We start from the raw sequence: 14,914 nt of genomic DNA on the forward strand, positions 1-14,914 counted from the left end.
GCACCACTTAAGCGTGTCACACTACCTCGACTGGAACTGTGTGCTGCAGTATTAGGCGCTCATCTTTACGATCGAGTCAAGAAGGCGATGGGACTACACGCAGCAGAAGTATTCTTTTGGTCCGATTCGACCGTCACGTTAAAGTGGATCAGCGCCTCACCTAACACGTGGGCAACGTTCGTAGGCAACCGAGTATCGGAGGTGCAGCATTATACTCATCCTCGTCAGTGGAGGCATGTTCCCGGCTCAACTAACCCTGCCGATCTGGTCTCACGCGGAATGTCAGCAGCAGATTTCCTGCAGAGCAAGCTGTGGAGTTGCGGTCCGGAATGGCTAGCACTACCCGCATCCAACTGGCCCAACTGTAATCCTGAACCAGCTGAAGATACGAATCTCGTTATCGAGGAACGAACATGGTAAACGAGGTTTTTTAGAAAAAGTTAGTTTTGATATAAGTTAGGTTTTTTCGAAAAAGTTAGTTTTGGCATAAGTTGGGTTTTTAAGAAAAAGTTAGTTTTGGTATAAGTTAGGTTTTTAAGAAAAAGTTAGGTTTTTTCGAAAAAGTTAGTTTTGGTATAAGTTAGGTTTTTAAGAAAAAGTTAGTTTTGGTATAAATTAGGTTTTTTCGAAAAAGTTAGTTTTGGTATAAGTTAGGTTTTTTTAGAAAAAGTTAGTTTTGGTATAAGTTAGGTTTTTAAGAAAAAGTTAGTTTTGGTATAAGTTAGGTTTTTTCGAAAAAGTTAGTTTTGGTATAAGTTAGGTTTTTATGAAAAAGTTAGGTTTTTTCGAAAAAGTTAGTTTTGGTATAAGTTAGGTTTTTATGAAAAAGTTAGTTTTGGTATAAGTTAGGTTTTTTCGAAAAAGTTAGTTTTGGTATAAGTTAGGTTTTTTAGAAAAAGTTAGTTTTGGTATAAGTTAAGTTTTTATGAAAAAGTTAGGTTTTTTCGAAAAAGTTAGTTTTGGTAAAAGTTAGGTTTTTAAGAAAAAGTTAGTTTTGGTATAAGTTAGGTTTTTAAGAAAAAGTTAGGTTTTTTCGAAAAAGTTAGTTTTGGTATAAGTTAGGTTTTTAAGAAAAAGTTAGGTTTTTTCGAAAAAGTTAGTTTTGGTAAAAGTTAGGTTTTTTCGAAAAAGTAAGGTTTTTTAGAAAAAGTTAGTTTTGAAATAAGTTAGGTTTTTTCGAAAAAGTTAGTTTTGGTATAAGTTAGGTTTTTAAGAAAAAGTTAGTTTTGGTATAAGTTAGGTTTTTAAGAAAAAGTTAGGTTTTTTCGAAAAAGTTAGTTTTGGTATAAGTTAGGTTTTTAAGAAAAAGTTAGTTTTGGTATAAGTTAGGTTTTTTCGAAAAAGTTAGTTTTGGTATAAGTAAGGTTTTTAAGAAAAAGTTAGTTTTGGTATAAGTTAGGTTTTTAAGAAAAAGTTAGTTTGGGTATAAGTTAGGTTTTTTCGAAAAAGTTAGTTTTGGTATAAGTTAGGTTTTTTCGAAAAAGTTAGTTTTGGTATAAATTAGGTTTTTTCGAAAAAGTTAGTTTTGGTATAAGTTAGGTTTTTTTTGAAAAAGTTAGTTTTGGTATAAGTTAGGTTTTTTCGAAAAAGTTAGTTTTGGTAAAAGTTAGGTTTTTATGAAAAAGTTAGGTTTTTTCGAAAAAGTTAGTTTTGGTAAAAGTTAGGTTTTTAAGAAAAAGTTAGTTTTGGTATAAGTTAGGTTTTTTCGAAAAAGTTAGTTTTGGTATAAGTTAGGTTTTTATGAAAAAGTTAGGTTTTTTCGAAAAAGTTAGTTTTGGTAAAAGTTAGGTTTTTTCGAAAAAGTAAGGTTTTTTAGAAAAAGTTAGTTTTGAAATAAGTTAGGTTTTTTCGAAAAAGTTAGTTTTGGTATAAGTTAGGTTTTTTCGAAAAAGTTAGTTTTGGTATAAGTTAGGTTTTAATGAAAAAGTTAGGTTTTTTCGAAAAAGTTAGTTTTGGTATAAGTTAGGTTTTTAAGAAAAAGTTAGTTTTGGTATAAGTTAGGTTTTTTCGAAAAAGTTAGTTTTGGTATAAGTTAGGTTTTTGAGAAAAAGTTAGTTTTGGTATAAATTAGGTTTTTTCGAAAAAGTTAGTTTTGGTATAAGTTAGGTTTTTTTAGAAAAAGTTAGTTTTGGTATAAGTTAGGTTTTTAAGAAAAAGTTAGTTTTGGTATAAGTTAGGTTTTTTCGAAAAAGTTAGTTTTGGTATAAGTTAGGTTTTTATGAAAAAGTTAGGTTTTTAAGAAAAAGTTAGTTTTGGTATAAGTTAGGTTTTTTCGAAAAAATTAGTTTTGGTATAAGTTAGGTTTTTTCGAAAAAGTTAGTTTTGGTATAAGTTAGGTTTTTTCGAAAAAGTTAGTTTTGGTATAAATTAGGTTTTTTCGAAAAAGTTAGTTTTGGTATAAGTTAGGTTTTTTTAGAAAAAGTTAGTTTTGGTATAAGTTAGGTTTTTTTAGAAAAAGTTAGTTTTGAAATAAGTTAGGTTTTTTCGAAAAAGTTAGTTTTGGTATAAGTTAGGTTTTTTCGAAAAAATTAGTTTTGGTATAAGTTAGGTTTTTTCGAAAAAGTTAGTTTTGGTATAAGTTAGGTTTTTAAGAAAAAGTTAGCTTTGGTATAAGTTAGGTTTTTTTAGAAAAAGTTAGTTTTGGTATAAGTTAGGTTTTTATGAAAAAGTTAGTTTTGGTATAAGTTAGGTTTTTTCGAAAAAGTTAGTTTTGGTATAAGTTAGGTTTTTTAGAAAAAGTTAGTTTTGGTATAAGTTAGGTTTTTATGAAAAAGTTAGGTTTTTTCGAAAAAGTTAGTTTTGGTAAAAGTTAGGTTTTTAAGAAAAAGTTAGTTTTGGTATAAGTAAGGTTTTTTCGAAAAAGTTAGTTTTGGTATAAGTTAGGTTTTTATGAAAAAGTTAGGTTTTTTCGAAAAAGTTAGTTTTGGTAAAAGTTGAGTTTTTTCGAAAAAGTAAGGTTTTTTAGAAAAAGTTAGTTTTGGTATAAGTTAGGTTTTTTCGAAAAAGTTAGTTTTGGTATAAGTTAGGTTTTTTAGAAAAAGTTAGGTTTTTAAGAAAAAGTTAATTTTGGTATAAGTTAGGTTTTTGAGAAAAAGTTAGGTTTTTTAGAATAAGTTAGTTTTGGTAAAAGTTAGGTTTTTTCGAAAAAGTTAGTTTTGGTATAAGTTAGGTTTTTTCGAAAAAGTTAGTTTTGGTATAAGTTAGGTTTTTTAGAAAAAGTGAGTTTTGGTATAAGTTAGGTTTTTTCGAAAAAGTTAGTTTTGGTATAAGTTAGGTTTTTAAGAAAAAGTTAGATTTTTAAGAAAAAGTTAGGTTTTTAAGAAAAAGTTAGTTTTGGTATAGGTTAGGTTTTTGAGAAAAAGTTAGGTTTTGGTATAAGTTAGGTTTTTTTAGAAAAAGTTAGTTTTGGTATAAGTTAGGTTTTTTTAGAAAAAGTTAGTTTTGAAATAAGTTAGGTTTTTTCGAAAAAGTTAGTTTTGGTATAAGTTAGGTTTTTTCGAAAAAATTAGTTTTGGTATAAGTTAGGTTTATTCGAAAAAGTTAGTTTTGGTATAAGTTAGGTTTTTAAGAAAAAGTTAGCTTTGGTATAAGTTAGGTTTTTTTTAGAAAAAGTTAGTTTTGGTATAAGTTAGGTTTTTATGAAAAAGTTAGTTTTGGTATAAGTTAGGTTTTTTCGAAAAAGTTAGTTTTGGTATAAGTTAGGTTTTTATGAAAAAGTTAGGTTTTTTCGAAAAAGTTAGTTTTGGTAAAAGTTAGGTTTTTAAGAAAAAGTTAGTTTTGGTATAAGTAAGGTTTTTTCGAAAAAGTTAGTTTTGGTATAGGTTAGGTTTTTATGAAAAAGTTAGGTTTTTTCGAAAAAGTTAGTTTTGGTAAAAGTTGAGTTTTTTCGAAAAAGTAAGGTTTTTTAGAAAAAGTTAGTTTTGGTATAAGTTAGGTTTTTTCGAAAAAGTTAGTTTTGGTATAAGTTAGGTTTTTTAGAAAAAGTTAGGTTTTTAAGAAAAAGTTAATTTTGGTATAAGTTAGGTTTTTGAGAAAAAGTTAGTTTTGGTATAAGTTAGGTTTTTAAGAAAAATTTAGTTTTGGTATAAGTTAGGTTTTTTCGAAAAAGTTAGTTTTGGTATAAGTTAGATTTTTTAGAAAAAGTTAGGTTTTTAAGAAAAAGTTAATTTTGGTATAAGTTAGGTTTTTGAGAAAAAGTTAGGTTTTTTAGAATAAGTTAGTTTTGGTAAAAGTTAGGTTTTTTCGAAAAAGTTAGTTTTGGTATAAGTTAGGTTTTTTCGAAAAAGTTAGTTTTGGTATAAGTTAGGTTTTTTAGAAAAAGTGAGTTTTGGTATAAGTTAGGTTTTTTCGAAAAAGTTAGTTTTGGTATAAGTTAGGTTTTTAAGAAAAAGTTAGATTTTTAAGAAAAAGTTAGGTTTTTAAGAAAAAGTTAGTTTTGGTATAAGTTAGGTTTTTTCGAAAAAGTTAGGTTTTTTATAATAAGTTAGTTTTGGTAAAAGTTAGGTTTTTTAGAAAAAGTTAGGTTTTTTCGAAAAAGTTAGTTTTGGTATAAGTTAGGTTTTTTCAAAAAAGTTAGTTTTGGTATAAGTTAGGTTTTTTCGAAAAAGTTAGTTTTGGTATAAGTTAGGTTTTTGAGAAAAAGTTAGGTTTTTAAGAAAAAGTTAGTTTTGGTAAAAGTTAGGTTTTTTCGAAAAAGTAAGGTTTTTTAGAAAAAGTTTTTTTTTTTTAGAAAAAGTTAGTTTTGGTAAAAGTTAGGTTTTTTCGAAAAAATTAGTTTTTTTAAAAGTTAGGTTTTGTCGAAAAAGTAAGGTTTTTTCGAAAAAGTTAGTTTTGGTATAAATTAGGTTTTTTCGAAAAAGTTAGTTTTGGTATAAGTTAGGTTTTTTTAGAAAAAGTTAGTTTTGGTATAAGTTAGGTTTTTTTAGAAAAAGTTAGTTTTGAAATAAGTTAGGTTTTTTCGAAAAAGTTAGTTTTGGTATAAGTTAGGTTTTTTCGAAAAAATTAGTTTTGGTATAAGTTAGGTTTATTCGAAAAAGTTAGTTTTGGTATAAGTTAGGTTTTTAAGAAAAAGTTAGCTTTGGTATAAGTTAGGTTTTTTTTAGAAAAAGTTAGTTTTGGTATAAGTTAGGTTTTTATGAAAAAGTTAGTTTTGGTATAAGTTAGGTTTTTTCGAAAAAGTTAGTTTTGGTATAAGTTAGGTTTTTTAGAAAAAGTTAGTTTTGGTATAAGTTAGGTTTTTATGAAAAAGTTAGGTTTTTTCGAAAAAGTTAGTTTTGGTAAAAGTTAGGTTTTTAAGAAAAAGTTAGTTTTGGTATAAGTAAGGTTTTTTCGAAAAAGTTAGTTTTGGTATAAGTTAGGTTTTTATGAAAAAGTTAGGTTTTTTCGAAAAAGTTAGTTTTGGTAAAAGTTGAGTTTTTTCGAAAAAGTAAGGTTTTTTAGAAAAAGTTAGTTTTGGTATAAGTTAGGTTTTTTCGAAAAAGTTAGTTTTGGTATAAGTTAGGTTTTTTAGAAAAAGTTAGGTTTTTAAGAAAAAGTTAATTTTGGTATAAGTTAGGTTTTTGAGAAAAAGTTAGGTTTTTTAGAATAAGTTAGTTTTGGTAAAAGTTAGGTTTTTTCGAAAAAGTTAGTTTTGGTATAAGTTAGGTTTTTTCGAAAAAGTTAGTTTTGGTATAAGTTAGGTTTTTTAGAAAAAGTGAGTTTTGGTATAAGTTAGGTTTTTTCGAAAAAGTTAGTTTTTTTATAAGTTAGGTTTTTTCGAAAAAGTTAGTATTGGTATAAGTTAGGTTTTTAAGAAAAAGTTAGTATTGGTATAAGTAAGGTTTTTAAGAAAAAGTTAGTTTTGGTATAAGTTAGGTTTTTTCGAAAAAGTTAGTTTTGGTATAAGTTAGGTTTTTAAGAAAAATTTAGTTTTGGTATAAGTTAGGTTTTTTCGAAAAAGTTAGTTTTGGTATAAGTTAGATTTTTTAGAAAAAGTTAGGTTTTTAAGAAAAAGTTAATTTTGGTATAAGTTAGGTTTTTGAGAAAAAGTTAGGTTTTTTAGAATAAGTTAGTTTTGGTAAAAGTTAGGTTTTTTCGAAAAAGTTAGTTTTGGTATAAGTTAGGTTTTTTCGAAAAAGTTAGTTTTGGTATAAGTTAGGTTTTTAAGAAAAAGTTAGTTTTGGTATAAGTCAGGTTTTTAAGAAAAAGTTAGTTTTGGTATAAGTTAGGTTTTTAAGAAAAAGTTAGTTTTGGTATAAGTCAGGTTTTTTCGAAAAAGTTAGTTTTGGTATAAGTTAGGTTTTTTAGAAAAAGTGAGTTTTGGTATAAGTTAGGTTTTTTCGAAAAAGTTAGTTTTGGTATAAGTTAGGTTTTTAAGAAAAAGTTAGATTTTTAAGAAAAAGTTAGGTTTTTAAGAAAAAGTTAGTTTTGGTATAAGTTAGGTTTTTGAGAAAAAGTTAGGTTTTTTATAATAAGTTAGTTTTGGTAAAAGTTAGGTTTTTTAGAAAAAGTTAGGTTTTTTCGAAAAAGTTAGTTTTGGTATAAGTTAGGTTTTTTCAAAAAAGTTAGTTTTGGTATAAGTTAGGTTTTTTCGAAAAAGTTAGTTTTGGTATAAGTTAGGTTTTTGAGAAAAAGTTAGGTTTTTAAGAAAAAGTTAGTTTTGGTAAAAGTTAGGTTTTTTCGAAAAAGTAAGGTTTTTTAGAAAAAGTTTTTTTTTTAGAAAAAGTTAGTTTTGGTAAAAGTTAGGTTTTTTCGAAAAAGTTAGTTTTGGTATAAATTAGGTTTTTTCGAAAAAGTTAGTTTTGGTATAAGTTAGGTTTTTTTAGAAAAAGTTAGTTTTGGTATAAGTTAGGTTTTTAAGAAAAAGTTAGTTTTGGTATAAGTTAGGTTTTTTCGAAAAAGTTAGTTTTGGTATAAGTTAGGTTTTTTCGAAAAAGTAAGGTTTTTTAGAAAAAGTTAGTTTTGGTATAAGTTAGGTTTTTTTAGAAAAAGTTAGTTTTGGTATAAGTTAGGTTTTTAAGAAAAAGTTAGTTTTGGTACAAGTTAGGTTTTTTCGAAAAAGTTAGTTTTGGTATAAGTTGGGTTTTTTCTTAAAAGTTAGTTTTGGTATAAGTTAGGTTTTTAAGAAAAAGTTAGTTTTGGTATAAGTTAGGTTTTTGAGAAAAAGTTAGGTTTTTTATAATAAGTTAGTTTTGGTAAAAGTTAGGTTTTTTAGAAAAAGTTAGGTTTTTTCGAAAAAGTTAGTTTTGGTATAAGTTAGGTTTTTTCAAAAAAGTTAGTTTTGGTATAAGTTAGGTTTTTTCGAAAAAGTTAGTTTTGGTATAAGTTAGGTTTTTGAGAAAAAGTTAGGTTTTTAAGAAAAAGTTAGTTTTGGTAAAAGTTAGGTTTTTTCGAAAAAGTAAGGTTTTTTCGAAAAAGTTAGTTTTGGTATAAGTTAGGTTTTTAAGAAAAAGTTAGGTTTTTTAGAAAAAGTTAGTTTTGGTAAAAGTTAGGTTTTTTCGAAAAAGTAAGGTTTTTTAGAAAAAGTTAGTTTTGGTATAAGTTAGGTTTTTTCGAAAAAGTTAGTTTTGGTATAAGTTAGGTTTTTAAGAAAAAGTTAGTTTTGGTATAAGTTAGGTTTTTGAGAAAAAGTTAGTTTTGGTATAAGTTATTTTTTTTCGAAAAAGTTAGTTTTGGTATAAGTTAGGTTTTTAAGAAAAAGTTAGATTTTTAAGAAAAAGTTAGGTTTTTTAGAAAAAGTTAGTTTTGGTATAAGTTAGGTTTTTGAGAAAAAGTTAGGTTTTTTATAATAAGTTAGTTTTGGTAAAAGTTAGGTTTTTTAGAAAAAGTTAGGTTTTTTCGAAAAAGTTAGTTTTGGTATAAGTTAGGTTTTTTCAAAAAAGTTAGTTTTGGTATAAGTTAGGTTTTTTCGAAAAAGTTAGTTTTGGTATAAGTTAGGTTTTTGAGAAAAAGTTAGGTTTTTAAGAAAAAGTTAGTTTTGGTAAAAGTTAGGTTTTTTCGAAAAAGTAAGGTTTTTTCGAAAAAGTTTGGTTTTTTAGAAAAAGTTAGTTTTGGTAAAAGTTAGGTTTTTTCGAAAAAATTAGTTTTTTTAAAAGTTAGGTTTTGTCGAAAAAGTTAGTTTTGGTATAAGTTAGGTTTTTAAGAAAAAGTTAGTTTAGGTATAAGTTAGGTTTTTGAGAAAAAGTTAGTTTTGGTATAAGTTAGGTTTTTTCGAAAAAGTTAGTTTTGGTAAAAGTTAGGTTTTTAAGAAAAAGTTAGATTTTTAAGAAAAAGTTAGGTTTTTAAGAAAAAGTTAGTTTTAGTATAAGTTAGGTTTTTGAGAAAAAGTTAGGTTTTTTATAATAAGTTAGTTTTGGTAAAAGTTAGGTTTTTTAGAAAAAGTTAGGTTTTTTCGAAAAAGTTAGTTTTGGTATAAGTTAGGTTTTTTCAAAAAAGTTAGTTTTGGTATAAGTTAGGTTTTTTCGAAAAAGTTAGTTTTGGTATAAGTTAGGTTTTTGAGAAAAAGTTAGGTTTTTAAGAAAAAGTTAGTTTTGGTAAAAGTTAGGTTTTTTCGAAAAAGTAAGGTTTTTTAGAAAAAGTTAGTTTTGGTATAAGTTAGGTTTTTTAGAAAAAGTTAGTTTTGGTAAAAGTTAGGTTTATATGAAAAAGTTAGGTTTTTAAGAAAAAGTTAGTTTTGGTATAAGTTAGGTTTTTTCGAAAAAGTTAGTTTTGGTATAAGTTAGGTTTTTATGAAAAAGTTAGGTTTTTTCGAAAAAGTTAGTTTTGGTAAAAGTTAGGTTTTTTCGAAAAAGTAAGGTTTTTTAGAAAAAGTTAGTTTTGGTATAAGTTAGGTTTTTTCGAAAAAGTTAGTTTTGGTATAAGTTAGGTTTTTAAGAAAAAGTTAGATTTTTAAGAAAAAGTTAGGTTTTTAAGAAAAAGTTAGTTTTGGTATAAGTTAGGTTTTTGAGAAAAAGTTAGGTTTTTTATAATAAGTTAGTTTTGGTAAAAGTTAGGTTTTTTCGAAAAAGTAAGGTTTTTTAGAAAAAGTTAGTTTTGGTATAAGTTAGGTTTTTTCGAAAAAAGCTAGTTTTGGTATAAGTTAGGTTTTTATGAAAAAGTTAGGTTTTTTCGAAAAAGTTAGTTTTGGTATAAGTTAGGTTTTTAAGAAAAAGTTAGTTTTGGTATAAGTTAGGTTTTTATGAAAAAGTTAGGTTTTTTCGAAAAAGTTAGTTTTGGTAAAAGTTAGGTTTTTTCGAAAAAGTAAGGTTTTTTAGAAAAAGTTAGTTTTGGTATAAGTTAGGTTTTTTCGAAAAAGTTAGTTTTGGTATAAGTTAGGTTTTTAAGAAAAAGTTAGTTTTGGTATAAGTTAGGTTTTTGAGAAAAAGTTAGTTTTGGTATAAGTTAGGTTTTTTCGAAAAAGTTAGTTTTGGTATAAGTTAGGTTTTTTCGAAAAAGTAAGGTTTTTTAGAAAAAGTTAGTTTTGGTATAAGTTAGGTTTTTTCGAAAAAGTTAGTTTTGGTATAAGTTAGGTTTTTAAGAAAAAGTTAGATTTTTAAGAAAAAGTTAGGTTTTTAAGAAAAAGTTAGTTTTGGTATAAGTTAGGTTTTTGAGAAAAAGTTAGGTTTTTTATAATAAGTTAGTTTTGGTAAAAGTTAGGTTTTTTAGAAAAAGTTAGGTTTTTTCGAAAAAGTTAGTTTTGGTATAAGTTAGGTTTTTTCAAAAAAGTTAGTTTTGGTATAAGTTAGGTTTTTTCAAAAAAGTTAGTTTTGGTATAAGTTAGGTTTTTTCGAAAAAGTTAGTTTTGGTATAAGTTAGGTTTTTGAGAAAAAGTTAGGTTTTTAAGAAAAAGTTAGTTTTGGTAAAAGTTAGGTTTTTTCGAAAAAGTAAGGTTTTTTCGAAAAAGTTAGGTTTTTAAGAAAAAGTTAGTTTTGGTAAAAGTTAGGTTTTTTCGAAAAAGTAAGGTTTTTTCGAAAAAGTAAGGTTTTTTCGAAAAAGTTAGTTTTGGTATAAGTTAGGTTTTTATGAAAAAGTTAGGTTTTTTCGAAAAAGTTAGTTTTGGTAAAAGTTAGGTTTTTTCGAAAAAGTAAGGTTTTTTAGAAAAAGTTAGTTTTGGTATAAGTTTTTTCCAAAAAGTTAGGTTTTTTCGAAAAAGTTAGTTTTGGTATAAGTTAGGTTTTTAAGAAAAAGTTAGTTTTGGTATAAGTTAAGTTTTTAAGATAAAGTTAGTTTTGGTATAAGTTAGGTTTTTTCGAAAAAGTTAGTTTTGGTATAAGTTAGGTTTTTTCGAAAAAGTTAGGTTTTTTCGAAAAAGTTAGTTTTGGTATAAGTTAGGTTTTTAAGAAAAAGTTAGTTTTGGTATAAGTTAGGTTTTTGAGAAAAAGTTAGTTTTGGTATAAGTTGGGTTTTTTCTTAAAAGTTAGGTTTTTTCGAAAAAGTTAGTTTTGGTAAAAGTTAGGTTTTTAAGAAAAAGTTAGTTTTGGTATAAGTTAGGTTTTTTCGAAAAAGTTAGTTTTGGTATAAGTTAGGTTTTTTCGAAAAAGTTAGTTTTGGTATAAGTTAGGTTTTTTCGAAAAAGTTAGTTTTGGTATAAGTTAGGTTTTTTCGAAAAAGTTAGTTTTGGTATAAGTTAGGTTTTTTCGAAAAAGTTAGTTTTGGTATAAGTTAGGTTTTTTCGAAAAAGTTAGTTTTGGTATAAGTTAGGTTTTTAAGAAAAAGTTAGTTTTGGTATAAGTTAGGTTTTTATGAAAAAGTTAGGTTTTTGAGAAAAAGTAAGTTTTGGTAAAAGTTAGGTTTTTTCGAAAAAGTAAGGTTTTTTAGAAAAAGTTAGTTTTGGTATAAGTTAGGTTTTTTCGAAAAAGTTTGTTTCGGTATAAGTTAGGTTTTTAAGAAAAAGTTAGTTTTGGTATAAGTTAGGTTTTTTAGAAAAAGTTAGTTTTGGTATAAGTTAGGTTTTTAAGAAAAAGTTAGTTTTGGTATAAGTTAGGTTTTTAAGAAAAAGTTAGTTTTGGTATAAGTTAGGTTTTTGAGAAAAAGTTAGTTTTGGTATAAGTTAGGTTTTTTAGAAAAAGTTAGTTTTGGTATAAGTTAGGTTTTTTCGAAAAAGTTAGTTTTGATATAAGTTAGGTTTTTTCGAAAAAGTTAGTTTTGGTATAAATTAGGTTTTTTCGAAAAAGTTAGTTTTGTTATAAGTTAAGTTTTTTCGAAAAAGTTAGTTTTGGTATAAGTTAGGTTTTTAAGAAAAAGTTAGTTTTGGTATAAGTTAGGTTTTTTCGAAAAAGTTAGTTTTGGTATAAGTTAGGTTTTTATGAAAAAGTTAGGTTTTTTCGAAAAAGTTAGTTTTGGTATAAGTTAGGTTTTTATGAAAAAGTTAGTTTTGGTATAAGTTAGGTTTTTCCGATAAAGTTAGTTTTGGTATAAGTTTGGTTTTTTAGAAAAAGTTAGTTTTGGTATAAGTTAGGTTTTTATGAAAAAGTTAGGTTTTTTCGAAAAAGTTAGTTTTGGTAAAAGTTAGGTTTTTAAGAAAAAGTTAGTTTTGGTATAAGTTAGGTTTTTTCGAAAAAGTTAGTTTTGGTATAAGTTAGGTTTTTATGAAAAAGTTAGGTTTTTTCGAAAAAGTTAGTTTTGGTAAAAGTTAGGTTTTTTCGAAAAAGTAAGGTTTTTTAGAAAAAGTTAGTTTTGGTATAAGTTAGGTTTTTTCGAAAAAGTTAGTTTTGGTATAAGTTAGGTTTTTATGAAAAAGTTAGGTTTTTTCGAAAAAGTTAGTTTTGGTAAAAGTTAGGTTTTTGAGAAAAAGTTAGGTTTTTTAGAATAAGTTAGTTTTGGTAAAAGTTAGGTTTTTTCGAAAAAGTTAGTTTTGGTATAAGTTAGGTTTTTTCGAAAAAGTTAGTTTTGGTATAAGTTAGGTTTTTTCGAAAAAGTTAGTTTTGGTATAAGTTAGGTTTTTTCGAAAAAGTTAGTTTTTTTATAAGTTAGGTTTTTTCGAAAAAGTTAGTTTTGGTATAAGTTAGGTTTTTAAGGAAAAGTTAGTTTTGGTATAAGTTAGGTTTCTAAGAAAAGGTTAGTTTTGGTATAAGTTAGGTTTTTTCGAAAAAGTTAGTTTTGGTATAAGTTAGGTTTTTAAGAAAAAGTTAGATTTTTAAGAAAAAGTTAGGTTTTTAAGAAAAAGTTAGTTTTGGTATAAGTTAGGTTTTTGAGAAAAAGTTAGGTTTTTTATAATAAGTTAGTTTTGGTAAAAGTTAGGTTTTTTAGAAAAAGTTAGGTTTTTTCGAAAAAGTTAGTTTTGGTATAAGTTAGGTTTTTTCAAAAAAGTTAGTTTTGGTATAAGTTAGGTTTTTTCGAAAAAGTTAGTTTTGGTATAAGTTAGGTTTTTGAGAAAAAGTTAGGTTTTTAAGAAAAAGTTAGTTTTGGTAAAAGTTAGGTTTTTTCGAAAAAGTAAGGTTTTTTCGAAAAAGTTAGGTTTTTTAGAAAAAGTTAGTTTTGGTAAAAGTTAGGTTTTTTCGAAAAAATTAGTTTTTTTAAAAGTTAGGTTTTGTCGAAAAAGTAAGGTTTTTTCGAAAAAGTTAGTTTTGGTATAAGTTAGGTTTTTTTCGAAAAAGTTAGTTTTGGTATAAGTTAGGTTTTTAAGAAAAAGTTAGTTTTGGTATAAGTTAGGTTTTTTCGAAAAAGTTAGTTTTGGTATAAGTTAGGTTTTTATGAAAAAGTTAGGTTTTTTCGAAAAAGTTAGTTTTGGTAAAAGTTAGGTTTTTTCGAAAAAGTAAGGTTTTTTAGAAAAAGTTAGTTTTGGTATAAGTTAGGTTTTTTCGAAAAAGTTAGTTTTGGTATAAGTTAGGTTTTTTCGAAAAAGTTAGTTTTGGTATAAGTTAGGTTTTTTCAAAAAAGTTAGTTTTGGTATAAGTTAGGTTTTTTCGAAAAAGTTAGTTTTGGTATAAGTTAGGTTTTTGAGAAAAAGTTAGGTTTTTAAGAAAAAGTTAGTTTTGGTAAAAGTTAGGTTTTTTCGAAAAAGTAAGGTTTTTTCGAAAAAGTTAGGTTTTTTAGAAAAAGTTAGTTTTGGTAAAAGTTAGGTTTTTTCGAAAAAATTAGTTTTTTTAAAAGTTAGGTTTTGTCGAAAAAGTAAGGTTTTTTCGAAAAAGTTAGTTTTGGTATAAGTTAGGTTTTTTAGAAAAAGTTAGTTTTGGTATAAGTTAGGTTTTTAAGAAAAAGTTAGTTTTGGTATAAGTTAGGTTTTTTCGAAAAAGTTAGTTTTGGTATAAGTTAGGTTTTTATGAAAAAGTTAGGTTTTTTCGAAAAAGTTAGTTTTGGTAAAAGTTAGGTTTTTTCGAAAAAGTAAGGTTTTTTAGAAAAAGTTAGTTTTGGTATAAGTTAGGTTTTTTCGAAAAAGTTAGTTTTGGTATAAGTTAGGTTTTTAAGAAAAAGTTAGTTTTGGTATAAGTTAGGTTTTTGAGAAAAAGTTAGTTTTGGTATAAGTTAGGTTTTTTCGAAAAAGTTAGTTTTGGTAAAAGTTAGGTTTTTTCGAAAAAGTAAGGTTTTTTAGAAAAAGTTAGTTTTGGTATAAGTTAGGTTTTTTCGAAAAAGTTAGTTTTGGTATAAGTTAGGTTTTTTCGAAAAAGTTAGTTTTGGTATAAGTTAGGTTTTTGAGAAAAAGTTAGTTTTGGTATAAGTTAGGTTTTTTAGAAAAAGTTAATTTTGGTATAAGTTAGGTTTTTTCGAAAAAGTTAGTTTTGGTATAAGTTAGGTTTTTTCGAAAAAGTTAGTTTTGGTATAAATTAGGTTTTTTCGAAAAAGTTAGTTTTGGTATAAGTTAGGTTTTTTCGAAAAAGTTAGTTTTGGTATAAGTTAGGTTTTTTAGAAAAAGTTAGTTTTGGTAAAAGTTAGGTTTTTTAGAAAAAGTTAGGTTTTTTAGAAAAAGTGAGTTTTGGTATAAGTTAGGTTTTTTCGAAAAAGTTAGTTTTTTTATAAGTTAGGTTTTTGAGAAAAAGTTAGTTTTGGTATAAGTTAGGTTTTTTCGAAAAAGTTAGTTTTGGTATAAGTTAGGTTTTTTCGAAAAAGTTAGTTTTGGTAAAAGTAAGGTTTTTTAGAAAAAGTTAGTTTTGGTATAAGTTAGGTTTTTTCGAAAAAGTTAGTTTTGGTATAAGTTAGGTTTTTTCGAAAAAGTTAGTTTTGGTATAAGTTAGGTTTTTAAGAAAAAGTTAGTTTTGGTATAAGTTAGGTTTTTTCGAAAAAGTTAGTTTTGGTATAAGTTAGGTTTTTTCGAAAAAGTTAGTTTTGGTATAAGTTAGGTTTTTTCGAAAAAGTTAGTTTTGGTATAAGTTAGGTTTTTTCGAAAAAGTTAGTTTTGGTATAAGTTAGGTTTTTTCGAAAAAGTTAGTTTTGGTATAAGTTAGGTTTTTAAGAAAAAGTTAGTTTTGGTATAAGTTAGGTTTTTTCGAAAAAGTTAGTTTTGGTATAAGTTAGGTTTTTTCGAAAAAGTTAGTTTTGGTATAAGTTAGGTTTTTTAGAAAAAGTTAGTTTTGGTATAAGTTAGGTTTTTTCGAAAAAGTTAGTTTTGGTATAAGTTAGGTTTTTAAGAAAAAGTTAGTTTTGGTATAAGTTAGGTTTTTTCGAAAAAGTTAGTTTTGGTATAAGTTAGGTTTTTTCGAAAAAGTTAGTTTTGGTAAAAGTAAGGTTTTTTAGAAAAAGTTAGTTTTGGTATAAGTTAGGTTTTTTCGAAAAAGTTAGTTTTGGTATAAGTTAGGTTTTTAAGAAAAAGTTAGTTTTGGTATAAGTTAGGTTTTTAAGAAAAAGTTAGTTTTGGTATAAGTTAGGTTTTTTCGAAAAAGTTAGTTTTGGTATAAGTTAGGTTTTTTCGAAAAAGTTAGTTTTGGTAAAAGTTAGGTTTTTAAGAAAAAGTTTGTTTTGGTATAAGTTAGGTTTTTTCGAAAAAGTTAGTTTTGGTATAAGTTAGGTTTTTATGAAAAAGTTA

The 14,914-nt window shown here is 24.7% G+C and overlaps 1 long non-coding RNA gene across 1 annotated transcript in view; it reads left to right on the forward strand.

The window, feature by feature from the left end:
• The first annotated feature begins 10,829 nt into the window (after positions 1–10,829).
• The window catches only part of LOC125774340 (uncharacterized), a 38,770-nt gene continuing 34,685 nt past the window's right edge, over positions 10,830–14,914 (forward strand). Inside the window, exon 1 of the long non-coding RNA XR_007420814.1 lies at positions 10,830–10,869. This is a non-coding gene — a long non-coding RNA (uncharacterized LOC125774340). The remainder of the gene's footprint in view (positions 10,870–14,914) is intronic.

This window comes from Anopheles funestus, unplaced genomic scaffold, assembly GCF_943734845.2.
Source record: "Anopheles funestus unplaced genomic scaffold, idAnoFuneDA-416_04 scaffold_164_ctg1, whole genome shotgun sequence".
In the NCBI taxonomy this organism is placed as follows: domain Eukaryota; kingdom Metazoa; phylum Arthropoda; class Insecta; order Diptera; family Culicidae; genus Anopheles; species Anopheles funestus.